This window comes from Macrobrachium nipponense, chromosome 15, assembly GCF_015104395.2.
Source record: "Macrobrachium nipponense isolate FS-2020 chromosome 15, ASM1510439v2, whole genome shotgun sequence".
NCBI lineage: Eukaryota > Metazoa > Arthropoda > Malacostraca > Decapoda > Palaemonidae > Macrobrachium > Macrobrachium nipponense.
This window is the reverse complement of record NC_087208.1, coordinates 12,837,918-12,855,417: the sequence shown is the minus strand read 5'-3', so window position 1 is coordinate 12,855,417 and position 17,500 is coordinate 12,837,918.

The following is a 17,500-nucleotide window of genomic DNA, read 5'->3' as shown; positions in this document are numbered from 1 at the left end:
GTGTGTTTGTGTTCATAATAAACAGAAAATGGCATATAATGTGAGGCAAAAGTTGCAAAGGGGGACTCACTGATTTTGGTTGATAGTGTGTGGAACATGCCACAGAAGAGGTGCTGGAAGAGGTGTTGCAGATCCGTCGGACAAGGTAATGAGAAACTTTGAAAAGTTAACATTTGAAGTGACAATTACTGGAGTGTAGAGAAAGGGAAATATGGTGTGGCACACATTCTTTATTGACAAACTTTAAGGGTAGTCTCCACTTTGGGGGGGTCCCGATTGTAAAAAATCGTAAAAAATATTTGCCAAAAATACACTAATCAAGAAAGGCTAATGAAATTTTCAGGCATTATTAGCACTATAATAATGCATATTCTCTGTGATTTTTATCATCCTACAGGGAAATTTAATGATTTTATGAAAAACAATGTGAAAAAACGGAAATTTCCGGGCCCTCGTACTGAAGGTTATTTGGTGATTGGTGAGAAACTACAGTCTTGAATAGAAATTCGGTCTGACAGAATGTTGGTATATCCACCTGGAACATGCACAAAAATATGATCAAAATAGAACAGTAAATAAGCACATTATAACAAAAAAAAGAGCAACAACTTCGTAAGTTCAGCGAAAGCCCCGCCGAAAAATCAGACTATAGCTAGGAAGAAATATTTAGGAAAAATTCAAATCTCGATTTAGGGACAAAACCTTTTGAGAGTTTGTAGTTATTATGTCACTTGATAGCCTAAAACATCTAAAAATTATATTATTTAGGACAATCAAAGAAACCCCCCCCACCCAAAAAAAAAGGTGGGGGGGGGTTTTCTTTGATTGTCCTAAATAATATAATTTTTAGATGTTTTAGGCTATCAAGTGACATAATAACTACAAACTCTCAAAAGGTTTTGTCCCTAAATCGAGATTTGAATTTTTCCTGAATATTTCTTCCTAGCTATAGTCTGATTTTTTGGCGGGGCTTTCGCTGAACTTACGAAGTTGTTGCTCTTTTTTTTTTGTTATAACGTGCTTATTTACTGTTCTATTTTGATCATTTTTTTTGTGCATGTTCCAGGTGGATATACCAACATTCTGTCAGACCGAATTTCTATTCAAGACTGTAGTTTCTCACCAATCACCAAATAACCTTCAGTACGAGGGGCCCGGAAATTTCCGTTTTTTCACATTTTTTTTCATAAAATCATTAATTTTCCCTGTAGGATGATAAAACTCACAGGGAATATGCATTATTATAGTGCTAATAATGCCTGAAAATTTCATTAGCCTGTCTTGATTAGTGTATTTTTGGCAAATATTTTTTACGATCGGCACCCCCCAAAGTGGAGCCTACCTTAATGTTTTATGGTGTCATAATTTTGTACTCTTTATTTCAGGTGGATTCGAAGTCACCTATGGGTTTCTCTAGACCAATTTTGACTATTAATAAACTATGAATGTTTGGATACTCAAGGGAAAAGGGGGTACTTACTTAAATATGATTTTGAGAGGAATATGATAGGTTAACGTTTCTTTTTGTGTCAGGTTTAATTAATTTTATTCCATTTTCATGTCAGCTAATTTTGGGAAATAAAAAGTATATTTTTGTAACCACGAGAGTCTACCTTAGCCTAGTTTGAAACCAACTTTCAGTCGACTCCAGAGATGGCATTCAATAGAACAATGGTAGGTTACGTTACCAGTTAGATGTTTTGTTTTCACTTTGTTTAAACGAGTGTCATTTGACCTCGTTAGAGATTTTTCATACAAGAGAATTGGTGGCAGCGGGTAAAAGGTGCATTAATGACTATAGGTAGCGCCTCTGAAGAGACAAGATTTAGAGAGGCTAGGCATATTTTGGGGGAAAGTGGTTATAATTAATTTATCGGGCAACTTACTCTATTGCTGACTTAAGGGGAATTTTAAACAGTGTAGCTACCGTGGGCAGTCATCTTAGTTGCTGCTTAGTGTAAAGACGTGTTCCTGTGTTTTTTTGGGGGAAAGTGAATTTATATCATAACGGGAATTAATTATGCGTGGTTGCATGTGTAGCCAGGCACTGACTTCGGACCTATGAAGTCGCGAGTGTATAAGTTTCTTTTTTCTTTTTTTTTTTTTCCTTTTTATTGGTGTTAATTTGCTAACAGGTGTATTTTATTTTGATGTCCCTTGGGATTCGGTCGACATTAGTGGTTTAATGCATTAGAAAATTGGTACTATAAGTTTTGTTTTTGTGCATGGCATGAGAGAGAGAGAGAGAGAGAGAGAGAGGTGGCCGGATGGACAGTTGCGCTAACTCATCAAAATTTTGGTTCAACTCACGTTTTCTTTCTCTCACTATCTTCTTCCCGTTTTTTATAGACCAAAGTGATCTTGTACCAGTTAAATCAGCTGACTAACCTTGAACCTGAGAAGCAGCTAGTTGCAAATAGCGGTTTGTTGAATTGGTGCATGTTTATTTTACCTTTTATTGGTGAATGATATATTATTACTTTTGGGTTGGTGGTTTGTGTGCGCATAAATATATCAATGTTACGGAGGTCGGGGCAAATCATAAAGTGTAAGAGTTATCATAAAGAAAGCAAAATGGCCGACACAAGTACAAGGCAGACACTGGTGCACAAAATAACAAACATAAATGCAGGAGTTAGCCCTTTTCGAGGCAATGTTGATGGCGTTCTGTCCCAACCAGTACAAATTTTTATTCAGGGGGTGAATAACTATCTAAACGCCAAGGGAATTAAGGATGATACAGAGGCATTCACAGAGGCAAAAGCCTTATTAGATTTCAACAAAGGGGTTTGTCATTTAGATGCCAAACATTTCAGCACACAAAATGTCGGTCATGGACCGAATTACAAGCATTTTTAAGAGTGGTTTATGGCTCAAAAGAACATGGTGATAGGGTAAGACATTTAAGAGGGCTGTACAAAATTTGAAAAGGCACTACAAGCCATTTAGCATAGCTCACAACTTTTTGACTCAGCAGGAGAATGGATACAGAAATTGAAAAACTCCAAATGGGTAAATGGGAATAATGTCCCACTCGACAATCTACACAAAGTGATACATTTCACAATGATATTACACAGCGTACCAGACGCAATAGTGGACAGTTTTGATGAAAAGATTGGACCTACATCAGACGAATTTATGCCCAAATTCAGAAACATATGTTCAAATGTCCCATGGTTGATAGTACATTTTTAATGGGACTGGTCCAAGAAATACAATCCAAAGAGACACAGAATTTCCTTCTCCCTGTTTATGTGCTAAAGTTGAATATAATAGAGGATCGATCGATCAAAGGCAACAGCAGTCGCGTTGCTACAATTGTAATAAACCAGGGCACACAAAGAAAGTATGTAGAGTCAAATATTGTGGAATGTGTAAAAGTATGGATCACTGTTGGCTGGCTTGTCCGTCTCAGATACGGAAAGATGCGAGACCTACACCTTAGAAATTTGGGAGTTGCAATACAAGAGCTTCCTAGGCAGGTCACTTAAAAGGGCAAAGGGATTGTCGAAACTTTTGGAAAGCCGATTAACAAAAAGGGTACAAATGATTTGTACGTGCCATTGTGGTCTCATGGGGGACGCCCCAGAGCCCAGGCCGATAGTATATGTGTAAGGTTTACATATAATAAAGAATGTATTTTCACATTCTATAGTGTAATGTACGAGATAATAAGCCAGAGACCAAGGGGTCATGCAGAAGTATGACGAAGTGTTGACAATGCTTTGACGTAGCTGTGAATAAGCGTCCTGGTGTGTGGACACCTGGAGTCATCATTAACATTGCTGAATGTAACGTCAACAATGCCTCCTCTGAGAAAACATGTTGTCGTTCTCACCAACAGACTGGTCTACGTGACTAACCTAGTTTCGTATGCCTGTCTGTATGTATGCATATTGAGCCAGTGTTTGCTCTCCTATGATTTTGTAAACAGAATTGTATCTCATACTTCACCTTCTCCTCTTAGCTTGGAGACCTATCAAACCTTCTTGCAGCTATCCAGTGATGTAGCTTGTTAAATATAACTTATATTTTATACTATGAGTTTCAACGTCTTCACCTCCATACCAGAAAGCAGCTATTGAGAACGACAGGTGGTGATATTTATGGGATCGTGGAACGGGTAGGTACTAACCAAAGAGGGTGTTATTTTAATGCCAGGTTCAAAGAGTATGGTAAATGTCAAAATGAGGGAAGTGAAAAACCCACGGAAGTATGCATAATTGAGGGCAGCGAGAAACTAATAGGGGTTATTAGCACTGCATCAGTAAACAGTATATCAAACACTGGTGTTACATGGGTAGAATTACTGAACTGTAATGACTGAGTTAGGAAATACCAGAAGAATACATATGTGGTAGACCTCCAGGATTGGAGTAATAACAGTGGTTCAGTGGCTGTTGTAGAGGGAAAAACAGGGTTTTCAGAGGCAGAAATACAATCAAGGAAGCAAATATTCAGAGAACGTTTAGCTAATGCAGATTATAAAGAGCATATAGAAGCGGTAAGCGAGCTCTTGGCAGAACTTGGGAACACAGTAGCTTTATGAGGGGATAAACTGGGATTGACTAATGTGTTAGAACATAAAGTAAACTTAGAGAAAGGTACAAAACCCAGTTTTATTCCTGCATACCACATACCTTTCAAAATCAGAGAACAGGTAGAAAAAGAGGTCAATAAATGGGAAGAGGAAGGAATCATTAGACCTAGTTCGTCTCCATACAACTTTCCTGTGTTAGCAGTGCCTAAGAAGGACGGTTCTGTCCAAGTATGCGTCGATTTTAGACGTTTGAATGAAAAGACAATTCCTGACTGTTACCCAGTCGCATGCATACCAGATCGTTTTTGTAGAAATAGGGGGACATAATATCTATAGCTCATTTGATTTAGCGCAGGTTTTTTGCAGGTCCCTCTTAGTGAAAGCAGTAAGGGATATATGGCCTTTTCAGTGCCCAAGGGACAATATGAATTTATGTGTATGCTGTTTGGTTTATCGGGTAGTCCGATGACCTTTACCAGGTTGGTAAACACACGCACGGGTTATTGGGTAAAAATGTTTTTGTGTACATGGATGATATATTAATTGCATCAGACTCGATCGTGCAACAACTGGAAGTGCTTAAGGAAGTACTTAGGAGACTTAGGTTAGAAGGATTGAGAATTAAGCTAGCTAAGTGTTCATTCTTGAAAAAGCAAATCACATATTTAGGTCTTGTCATATCCAAGGAAGAGGTTAGAGTAAACGACGATAAAGTCGAAGCAATAACAGGATTTTTTTGTAGGCTTGCGAGAGGATTTTCTAACATAGCAGCTCCTGTAACAGATGTTTTGCGGGAAGACATTCAATTTCATTGGGAAAAACACCAGGAAGAGAGTTTTAAAAAACTTAAGGACGCGTTAATGAAACCCCCAGATCTGAAATTTCCAGATTTCAGCAAACCATTCACATTAGTGACTGATGCCAGTCAGGAGGGTATCCATGCTAGGCTTATGCAAAGATTTGATGGGAGGTTCAATCCCTTAGCATTTTATAGTAGGAAATTTAGGACAAAGGGCAGCAATGAAAGATTAATGGCTACCGTATATAAAGAAGCCTTTGCAATGGTATCAAGTTTGGTTCATTTTAAAATGCTACTGATGGGGAATAAAGGAGAAGTCATTGCAGACCACAAGCCATTATTGGATCTTTTTAATAAACCCAATTTGTCACCTAAAAGAGCTCGATGTTTCTTAACTATCGGGGACTTTGATGCAAAGCTCAAATATATAGAAGGCAAATTAAATGTAGTCGCTGATGTCCTTAGTAGAAATTTTTTGTGATACGGAAGGATCTCAAGTTACACTAGTTACTAGTGATTCTATACAATGGGAAATGGCTCTCATAGAGGAAAGGCAGGATGAAGATTTAAATTTTTGCAGACGCAAAAGCGTTTCTTAGCGGGGAATCAGTCAGGAAAGGTTATAAGTTACCTTTTTCAGGTTTAGAATTAGAAGGTAATCTGTTGGTCAGGAAAATCAAATATAAATTAAGGACTAGTGAAAGTAAAGGGGACACGACACAGATCGTAATTCCGTAAGTCCTAATTCCAGTGGATTGGATATAATACATTGCAGGTTCGGTAGTCCACACTTGGGAATAGAAAAAACGTATAACGAGGTGCATGCTAAATATATTTGGAAAAATATGGGGAAAGATGTCAAAAATTTTGTGAAAAACTGTAAAGTATGCAATGCTTGCAAACCTGCAAGGATAACTTCCTGCAAATTAGGGTCATATTCGATACCAAGTAGACCTTTTCAGAGAATACATATGTTGTGCTATGCCTTGTATAACGAGGCACACTGTGAGGTTATTTAGACCTGCGATGTTATACGCAAGTATCGTGTGGTATACTTCCCATCCTCATCTGAGATTGCGACGATAATTTCTAAGTCAGTATCTACTTTGGGTATGAAGTATGAAGGCGAAGATGTTTCAAACTCATGATGACAACAGTAACAGTACATTTGCAAAACTACATCTCTTGAGTAAGGATCAAGAAGGTGGTTAGGAGAACCTGATTCTAGGAGGGGAAGTAGAATTCTAAGTTACAATGCATTTACAAATTATAGGAGAGCACAGCTTAGCTCAGCATACATAACATACAGACAGACGAACATGTGAGAGGAAGTCACATAGACGTCTGTGGGTTATAGGTCAATAGGTTCTCAGGCGAAAGCACTGTGACCTGTTTGACACAACAATGGATTTGATTATCACAGGCAAATGCAAACCAGGGCATCGCTGATTCAATAAGCCAAAACCTAGCTTGCATCCTGTTTATCAACCTTTATCATACTCCTTGCTATCTCAACAGTGACCCCATAGGTCATTAGCTTATTTATTTATGGAATATAAATCCCTTTAAATGTAACCCTTACATTAATTACTCGGTCGGCTACAAAACCAAACACTGAACATTAAAGTTGGACTTGCATATGACTCAAAGGAGTGTGATAGAGAAATTAATGTGAATATATAGTTAACCCATAGTTATCAGCAATTGGTTAAGGAATGATATGCAACTGGTTATATAAAAAAATCAGATATACAGAAATACTCATAAGTAATGAATAATACATGGAAGATACAGATCCACGTACAAGATAAATGCATATGATATCATACTAATATTAAAGATAAAATGTCATACATAATGATAGTTATATACTGTTAGTCATGAGAATATATATTCAACAGAAAGTACTACCATACGTCTGATGATTGCATGACACAAGAATTACATTCTAAAAATCATATATGGTTAATATGTAAATGGTACCAAAAATGTGATAAGATAAAAAGGTAACTGATTAAGTATAGTTGCTACCTGATTAGTATATATATGTGTATATAATGATTCAAATAGATTCAGATAAGAGTGCACATCATATAGATTCCTAGTGCGTACACACACAGACATATTGATTCATTGTAGGACTTCAATTGATTATGTTAGGTGCGCTACCAGATATATTGAATGATAAATGATAATTAAGCTTCTCGTACTTTACATATGGTTCCTGTTACACATTTAGCCAGCGTTTAAACCGCTTTTCACACAAAACACAATTCCAAACAACTTCCCCCCGAGTCAAATGAAATGACCAGTTTCAAGTGGCTCTAAAGTCAAATGCCTTAAGGGCTAATGGGTAAGTGTCAGGACAGGGTACAACGTTCTGTTGATGATCCATTCCTGTTTGCCTCAACCTATGCCAAGCAAATACTTTAGCGGTGACCAGAACCACCACCAACACGCATGTCACAGCCAGCAGTGTGTAGAACCGTAGATCCTCGTTGACAGGTGTTATGAACCGTCTTAATGGCTCATCAGGTTCTTTAAGTTTCAAGACATTCGGGACTGGAAAAACTGACAGAGATAGAGTCCAGCAACGGAGGGAGGAACTAAACAAGCAAAATAAAGTAACCTTAAACTAATTTATTACAATAACATATTTACACTTTTATACAAATGAGTCAGTAAGTCAGTCAAAAAAATTAACATTAACACAAAGTTAATTAACAGACCATTTGCATCATTATATGCAAAGTTATTAGAAAAAAATAATCAGGCACAAAATCAAAGACATTCAAAATGAACCAGCTGCATTACTCTAAATAATTAAAATTAACACTGAAGCGGCATAATGATAGTCAGAGCAAAACGGGAACACTTCTTTAAACGATGAGGACAACAGTCCAATGCCGGACGATCAAGACAGAGCCGATACGGCAACCACCTCGTCCTTGGAAACAATATGGACATCCTCTTCGACCACTGGACGAAAACACGTCACTGCTGCTGCCCAGTGAGGTCGCTCTCGACACGTCGTCCTCTCGACGACGAAAAAAACGCCATTGCTGCTGCCCAGTGAGGTCGCACTCGACAAGTCGTCCTTTCGACGACGAAAACACGCCAATGCTGGCCAAAGGCTGTCGACCTCCAACTCGAAGTCATACTCCATACGACGACTTAAACCAAATAACCAGGTATCCAGTACCTGACGCTGCCTCATGCTGGTCCACAGGTAATTATACCTGACTGCCTCTGACTGACTGACTGGTCGTTCTGCCCTCCAGAACCTGACTGGTTGTTCTGCCCTCCAGAACCTGACTGAAATCAGACATCTTCCGACACACGTCAACTCACTTGACCCTCCAAAAAAAAGAACAGGTTAATGGTTATCAGTTAAAACAAGCAATACTAAGAAACAAGCGGAATACGCTTGTTCCAACAAAGCCACTTAACCTGACAACAGGGTAAGCCCTTGAAGTGCAGTCCATGCCAGACAGTTTAGATAGTTGATGGGCCACTTTCGCATTGTACGGAAGGGGTAAAGCTGGTATGATGATAATCGACCAAGAAAAATTCACGAAGTAAGCTCGTTCCCTTATGATGATGCTTACTCCACGGTTGGGATATGTTTTGAACTTTTAGTCTGTTGGCTGTTAATATTTCTAAAATGCTAAACAGGCCTTCAAACTTAGGTGTTAGCTTGTAGTTCAAACCCTTGCGAACATATACTTGTATATATATTTGATCGCCTACTGTATATGATTTAGTTGGCTTAGCGATTTTATCATGATTTTTTTTCATTATGATTTGTGATTCTTCTAAATTCTTACACAGTATATTATATCGGCTAGCATTTGCTTCCATAACATCCCGTAGGAGATTTGATAAATGGGTTGTAGGTGCAAATACATGATATGAATGGTTAAGAGTAATTAGAACCGCTGGTATGGCAATATCCCAGTTGGGATCCATTCCCCCAGGTGTAACTCGTAGGACATTTAACACCTTCCTATTTACCCTCTCAACTAATCCATTAGACTCAGCGTGATAAATCATGGTATTGACTTTCTTAATGCAAAGGAATTCACACAATGAGTTAAGGAAATGATTATTGAATTTTCCACCCGAGTCAGAAGTTATCATGTGTGGAATTCCATGTTTACAAATGTAGCACTCATAAAATTTCCTAGCGCATTCAATTGCGGTTTTAGTTTTTAGTGCTATCAATTCTGTATATCGAGTCAAGGCATCTATTAACACTAAGAAATGCTTATTTCCTCGGTCAGACTCGTAAAACCTTGTTAATAAATCTAAGTGTACTCTTTCAAAGGGTTGGTTGGGCACGGGATAGGCCCCCAAGCTGACAGGTGTCATAGTGTGCCCTTTGTTTTCATGACAAATGTGACAATTAGCTATGTGTTTTTTTTATATCTGTAAGCATCGTAGGCCAATAAAATAGTGATTTGGCTTTCTGTGACATGATAGAGAACCCTGGATTACCATATAATGAATTGGGATGCAACCAGTTTAAGATGATTGGTATAAGCGAGATTGGAACCACTACCTGGTCATTAGTCACCTGCGGGGTGCTGCGGGTTTTCCTTGTCACGGACCTACACAGAATATTATCCCTAATTATACAATTCTGCTGCGTATAATTCACATATTCCTTTTCTTTAGGATTCCCGTTCAAAGTATCTATTATTTTCTTTAACTGCTGATCTTTTCTTTGTTCAGTCTGTACTAGTTCAGTGCTCTAACCCGGGTCTTCCTGTTCAGATACAGTTTTAACAATAGGCATGGATGTTCACTGGGAATCGATCAGGAATCGTTTCCTCATTTAGGCGACGGAAATCTAAGCAAATAAGCCCTTTTCGACCTTTTTTCGGTACGACGATTAAGGAGAAATTATAAGGGCTGTTCGATTTCCTAATGACTCCTTCTTCTAACATTTTACCTACTTCATCATTGATCTCATTCTGGAATTTCATAGGGAGTCGGTACGAAGGTACGTAAATGATTTTATGCTTGTCTTTTAGCCGTATTTGGCGTTCAATGACATCCGTTTTTCCCAAAGATCCCTCGGTAATGGAGAAAACATTATGAATCTCCTCTTCTTGAATGTCTTTATTGATTTTAATTTTGATAGATTGTAAGAGGGATTCATCCACAACTGATTGAGTGTGATTAATTTCAGCAACAGTAAGAATGCGATACTTATAAACTTCCACATCCACGATGTGTTGATTTTTGTGGATCACTAGATTGGTATTCAAATGGTTACAGACTTCAATGTTAACTTGTTGCTGTGAATCAACAGTGAATAGTGCTTGTGTTACGGACAGTCCATTAATTTTCAGAGTGTCAGAAAGGATTAACATTTCAGATCCTGGCAAAGTCTTCTTTACACGCACTAATATATTTGAAGGTACGTTCGGCTCGAGAGTTTGCATGCAATCTGCTGCTATTACGGGTGTGCGAGAATTCTGTTGGGTCGCTTGAACAATGTCATGATTCATGAGACAAGTGATTGGTTCCTCAATGTACGTTACTGTTCGATTGTTTGTCTCTTTTGTGTCCAAAACTGATTTTAAGGTGTTAGAAGATTTATAGAATTTTCCTTTGATATACACGCCGTGATTGGCAGGGGCTAAGGTAATGTTTTGAATGCCCATAGACAGGTATCCTATAATTACAGCTGGATACATATCAATGTTTTGTACAACTATAAAGGTATCGGTAAGCGTGCGCTTACCCATCTTGTACTGAATTTAAGTTATGCCTACTACACTTGATTCATTATTTCCAATACCCGAAAGTCGTACTCCGTACTTCTCAATAGGGAAGTTCAAAAACAACATGTGATGAGTCCGCAAATCCATGATATTACGTGGACTACTGGGATAAAAAAACAGTGTGAAGGGTCGGTGCTCTGAATTTACGGCATACAATGTAGGACGTAATTCATCTTTACTGATAATAGCATGTATACGGTGAAAGTCTACAGGAACCTGCACTGTTTTTTTGGATTCGGTCGTGTGGTTCATAGGAAAATTCTGGGTCTTGCATAGATCTTGTAGGTGATTAAATTTATTATCTGATTCAAAAGATGTTGATACGATTGACCCAACATCACTCTCTCCCCCGCTGGAGTTAATTACGTGGTATTTGGTTTGCTTTGCACACTCAAAAAATTCGACTGACTCTGTGAGTTTGGGTTCGATGGCCCAGGAACAGAATTTCCTGAAGCACGATTTGTTTGTTTCTGATTTTGAACAGCGTTACTGTTTACCTGTTTATTTTTATAGTATTGAGGATTCTTCTTATTATTATCATTGGCAACATTTTGTGTGGTTTTATCATTATGTTGCTGTTGGTTATGTGAGGACCAACGATTGTAAGAATGACTGGAGCTGTTATGAATTGAACAAGGTACCCCTGCTGCGTTATTATTGACTATATTTACTTGCTGTGGTTTACTTTCATTTTTTGCAAAAACTTGAGTAAGCAAGGGGTCCAGATCTGTGCACTTAGACATATGTTTCTTAATTTGTTTATATATGTCTAGCTCCGTACTGCCAGGCGATAACTTCTTGTCAAAACAGCGTACCAAGGCTTCTGCCAACATAACTGTCAAGCAGGTTAAATATGTGAGCCTGATAAAATCTGTTACAGCCATGTTCCTTCCCGTAACCCAAGTGGAAGTAAGCAAACTATCCTGATATTCATTCAGCCGGTCAGCAATTAGTGCCGCCCTCTCTACAACGTTAAGTTGAGTAATAGACGCCAGATTAAGGATGTTCCTCAAAGCTAAAACTACATTCAAGGCTTCTTCACCGCCATTATGGCCTGTAATCTAATTTTAAATTCATCCCATGTATCCGCCTCTTGGAAAGAGAATCCTCTTAGGTATGAACCTGCATCTCCTTTAGCAAAGTCAATGAAACTTTTAGCTTCCTGTAATTGTAAGGATGGGTCAGTGATGCATTTTGCTTTTAAATGAGCATCCACTGACGAGATCCAAGATTCGACGCTTTGAAGCAAGAACCCGTTGACCCGGCCTTGAAAGGGAGCAATTGCAGACCTTGCACTGACCAAGGTTACTACTGGGTTACTGAGTACAGAGTTGGCCATCGTGACTTTTGTTTTTTCTTATCACTATGATTCCTAGCGATCCTATCGAAATATCTATATGAATACACTCATCCACTGCATAAACGCATATGCAATATAAGATAAGAAAAAATGTGTTACAGATAATAACAGAGTCCCCAAAAATGATAAGATTAAAACAGATAATATGATAAGGATATTTCCGGAGAACTTCTGGAAAAAAAACTAGCATCAAAGATAAAAAGGCCTGCTGGGCGAGAATCCGAAGTTGAAGATAGATTCCTGCAAGAAAGGAAGATTAAGAATAACGTATAACTCACCCCCAGGAATAATGGATGATTGATCTTGTGTATGGAGAACACTCAAAGTCGCACACCAGAAAGAATAAAGAATTGTACTTAGCTTCTGTATATAAGAGGAAGATCTTGCTGTTTAGGTGACATCACGGCCTTGGCTGCGATGTCGCTGTTCCACAGTGACCCGAATTCTCAGTTCACGTTCTGCTCATGCGGTGTTTGTTTGTTGAATGATTCGTTTCCCATTGCTTTATTCATGGTGATCCAATGCTGCAGACGCTTAGTAAATGATGATACACCCTCTTGAATGATTATTAATGAGAGACATTTCTTGGGTTGCCATAAGAGATTCAAAGTTGCTTGAAGATTCTCTCGCCTTCGTTGACTTCTGATATGTTACCTTTTGTTAGTCTTCGGATGATGTGGAATAGTCCTAGTCCGGGCTGCCACCAATGTTGTGTTATGCCTTGCATAGCGAGGCACACTGTGAGGTTATATAGACCTGCGATGTTATACGCAAGCATCGTGTGGTATACTTCCTATCCTCGTCCGAGCTTGCGACGATAATTTCTAAGTCAATATCTTCTTTGGGTATGAAGGCTGAGATGTTTCAAACTCATGATGACAACAGTAACAGTATATTTGTGAAATTACATCTCTTGAGTAAGAAACAAGAAGGTGGTTAGGAGAACCTGATTCTAGGAGGGGAAGTAGAGTTCTGAGTTACAATGCATTTACAAATTATAGGAGAGCACAGCTTAGCTCAGCATACATAACATACAGACAGACGAACATGTGAGAGGAAGTCACGTAGACGTCTGTGGGTTATAGGTCAATAGGTTCTCAGGCGAAAGCACTGTGACCTGTTTGACATAACAATGGATTTGATTATCACAGGCAAATGCAAACCAGGGCATCACTGATTCAATAAGCCAAAACCTAGCTTGCATCCTGTTTATCAACCTTTATCACACTCCTTGCTATTTCAACAGTGACCCCTTAGGTCATTAGCTTATTTATATATATGGAATATAAATCCCTTTAAATGGAACCCTTACACTTATGGATATCCAGGAAATTTTTGTGAATCTAGATATGTGAATAAGTATTTGTTGGTAATAATAGATGAACTAACTAGGATAGTAGAAATTTTTCCACTTAAGCATAAAACAGCGTAAACTATAGCATTTTTCAATGGTATCATTTGCAGATTTGGCTCAACCAAGGTTTTGTTGACTGACAATGGCAGAGAATTCGTAGAAAAAAAAAATTAGAATGTTTGGCAGAAGTCATGGGGATACAGAAAGTTACAATTATTCCATACAAACCTAAAGCTAATGGGTTATGTGAACGAGCAAACAGGAAAGTGCTCGAAGCTCTCAGGAAGACTGTAGGAGGAAATGATAAAAACAGGGAGAGATATATAGATGTTGTTAGACATAACATCAACACTATGGTTAGTGATTCTCCATTTGAAGCATTGTTTGGCTGTCAAGCACGAGGCACATTTGATCTGTTAGCTATACCTCATCATGGAGAAGATATAATCGAAGCATTAATTTCCACAGCAAAGGAAGGACATGCTTGTCTCAGCCGTAATCTTGAGGCTACGACCCGAGAAATGGTGGAAAGTAGTAACTACTAATAACATCGCACAGTTGCATTGTTTTTCAGATTTTGCAAATTGATAACGAAATGTGAGTAATCAGTTTAATGTAACGTTTTTTTCCCTTTCATTTCTTCTACTATTTTTCTTATTATGCGCAAACTGTGGCGATTTGGCGTAAAAACCAGAAGTAATTATTTCATGATGAAAAACGGGATGAAAAATATGGGAAAGTACTGTTAAGCTGAGAAATATTATAAGAGGTCCATGGTGGTGATTCCTGGCGGTATTGGTTTATTTGGGCTGAGTTTTTGTGGCTATTTTGGTGGTGAATTTTTTTGTGGCTATAAGTTTTGGTGGTGATCTGTGGTTTCACGAGCCAAAGAGGTGGTGATTGTGTTTTTTCTTGGTGCTATGGCTCTTAGGGGTAGTACTAGTGCATTGTGGTTTTATGGGGCCCTATAAAGGTGGTGTGTTTTTTGAGGTTATATTCACCAGTGGTTATATTTGGCGGTATATAATTGTTGAATTGTGGTTTTCTGTGGTTTATATCCCGACTAGGTGATTATTGGGGTTTTATAGACATGTGGCAGTATCATGAATGAGTTACATTTTCGAGGACAATTTTTGGGTACCCTTGAGGGAACAACGAGGATTGTCCTGAGGATAATTTTTGAGGAATGTGGTTCTATAGTATCAGTAAAGATTTATTGAGGATTCCCATCGATAATTTAGTAAATGATTTTTTAGGCCATTTGAAGGAATGATGATTTCTGAGTTTACGAGTCTGACTAGACAAGTCCATAGTGCGATTTGAGGACATGTTGTATACACAGGTTGCTTGATGCTGACAATGCTGTGATGAGACTGATTGTCAATATTTTCTTTTGGAGTTGATTACTCAGGGGTTTGCACCGTTTTCAGAAATAAAAACTCGGAATTTGCGCAAGACATGCTAACACACATGCGCGGATTGTCTCGGGAATGCACTCACAACGTCTCAGTTCTAACTGACTGTTCCCAGCTCTCTCGAGTCTCGAGGCATCTCGCCCTGGGCAAAATGCTGAGTCCAGTTCAATTATCTTTGCTCCGCATTACAGTTAACTGACGGATATTTTTCATTATCTCTCACTTAGTAAATGAAATCTAACATTTGAACAACTTTCCACAATCCCACAAAAGGCTTTGTCATTCGAAAACCACCGCTAAACGTCAAGGCAAACTAGTTACACACAATCTCTCTCTCTCTCTCTAGGCGACCGCTGGCATAGCCTTCTCTCTCTCTCTCTCTCTCTCTCTCTCTCTCTCTTCTCTCTCTGGCTCTTCTCACATCTCTCGTCTCTCTCTCTCTCTCTGGCATAACCTCTCTCTCTCTCTCTCCATTCGAACAGGTCATCAAATGAGAGTCATGCATTACAAAAATAGACATTTATTGGAAGCAAAGCATTACTTGAATAACTCAGATTCTTACAGGATAATTAAATGGAATGATAACTCAAAGTTCAGATCACACAGATAATCCCCCCAGTATTTTCATAGTCTTAATAAGTGATTAGTCACACCAATTAGCTCTCCTCCATAGGGGACTCTCTGTCCCCCTCACTAGGACACTTGGTCCCCTCCACTAGAAACGCCTGTTACAAAGACACGAGAACATACTCGTAAGCACACACAATTGTAAAGACAAAGTCAAAGATTAAACATCTTTACCAGATATTAAACAAGCCATCCCTTTGGCTAAAGTAAGTCAATACTTACCCATTACAGCCTGGAGAACTACACACAAACAATTAAAAACTTTCGCAGAGCTATCCCAGCATTCTGCCTTTCTCCCACGGACCTCTCTGTAAGTCTCCCCATAGATTTGGCTAAGCCAAGTCATTATGAATAGACATAGTTCGTACATGTACATATGAACTCACACAGAACTGATCACAACCAGTTTCTAAAGGCACTTGAACAAGACCCCATGCTGACGAACATTGACCCGCTTAACTATGCATCTTCGTATCACTCCATCCCAGAAATGATTTATCAGCTTTCTCAGGTCAATGCTTCGGACTCTTTTCTCTATGTGCGCAATCCAAAAAAATATATATATAAATATATATATATAATATATATATATATATATATATATATATGATATATATATATATCATATATATATATATATATATATATATAATATATATATATATATATATATATATATATATATATATATATATATCTATATATATATATATATATATATATATATATATATATATATATATATATATATATATATATATATATGTGTGTGTGTGTGTGTGTGTGTGTGTGTGTGTGTGTAAATAAATTGTCCTGTTAGAACAGGATACGTCTCAAGTATAAAAGGCCCATTAAACACTCTGGTTTAGAGCTAAGGACTATATTTCGTCATAAAAGAAGTTACATTGGCAAAATATATAGTGGGACATGTGCCCTTAGTTGATACCGAGGCTCACTTAAGCATTGAATTTTGAAAGGAATTTGTTGAAATTGCCCCACCTATTATTAAAAAATGTTAGAATATCATCTACATATCTCATCCACAGCAGGTATTTTGGGTTTTATTGCATTTATTACTATAGTTTCAAAGTATTCCTTGTATAGATTGGCTGAAACAGGACTGAAGGGGCTAACAATGCTACACCCGAATTTTTGCTTATAGAATGATTCCCCCAATGTAAATACATTATTAGAATCACGTAATTCAACTAACTTTGTTATTTTCTCAAGGGCTAGTGGGAAATTATCTGGAGAGGGGGCTAAGTTAAATTAAAGGTATTAGTACCCAGCATCCAATTTAAAGTTGAATGAGAAACCTACAACAAAATCTATTTTCTTGATTCTTCAATAATTAGGGACAGGACAGAATACAGATTTACCATATACAGAAAACCAACATTCTCACTTTCATACATTCACTGCTTTAGTTATCATGACATTTTTATCAAGATAGGCGTAGCCAGCAACTTATTCTTTAGAGCCTTACGAATTTGTCCCCCAGATTTCCTGGAAAAGGAATTTGAACTAATTTGCAGGCAGATTTCCTCTTTAAGGTATCCTGACCATATAATTGAGAAAGCGATTCATAAAGCAAACATAATTTTCTACCG